Source organism: Penaeus chinensis, chromosome 1, assembly GCF_019202785.1.
Source record: "Penaeus chinensis breed Huanghai No. 1 chromosome 1, ASM1920278v2, whole genome shotgun sequence".
Taxonomy (NCBI): domain Eukaryota; kingdom Metazoa; phylum Arthropoda; class Malacostraca; order Decapoda; family Penaeidae; genus Penaeus; species Penaeus chinensis.
The window spans coordinates 40,139,115-40,139,659 of NC_061819.1; positions in this window are offsets into that span (position 1 = coordinate 40,139,115).

Consider the following 545-nt stretch of genomic DNA (forward strand, 5'->3'; position numbering starts at 1 on the left):
GTGCCTGTAAACCTGCACAACACTGTCTTGGAAGAATGGGAAATAGAAATCTAATGAAGGCATCTCTCCCTACACAACTTGTTACACTCAACTAAATGATTACATAATTATTGTTTTTCATTCTTCCACAAACTCTAAAGGCTACCTAATCTATGATAAATTAATGCCATCTTTAAACTATAGCACAACCCACACACTCACTCACTGTGTGGTATAGTGATTGCTAAGCTCTGTCTTAGTTGCAGTTATATATATATATATATTTTTTTTTATCTGTATGCAAGTCCGCCACACCCCAAAATGGCACAGGAAAAACTTATATCGGAAGCAAAGTTCAATTATTTCATTATATCTGGTTAGTTCAATCTTCTCTTCTTTCAACAGTAAGTGAGCTTGGATTGGCTGAAGACTCTTTCATGTTGAATTCTTGCCTATATCTCAGGGATTACACAATCATAGTGTCACCACTAAACTCTGATCATAAAGCAACTAGTCTATGCCCAATCATTTTACAATCCATTTCTGAGAAATGTAACCTGCTTGTA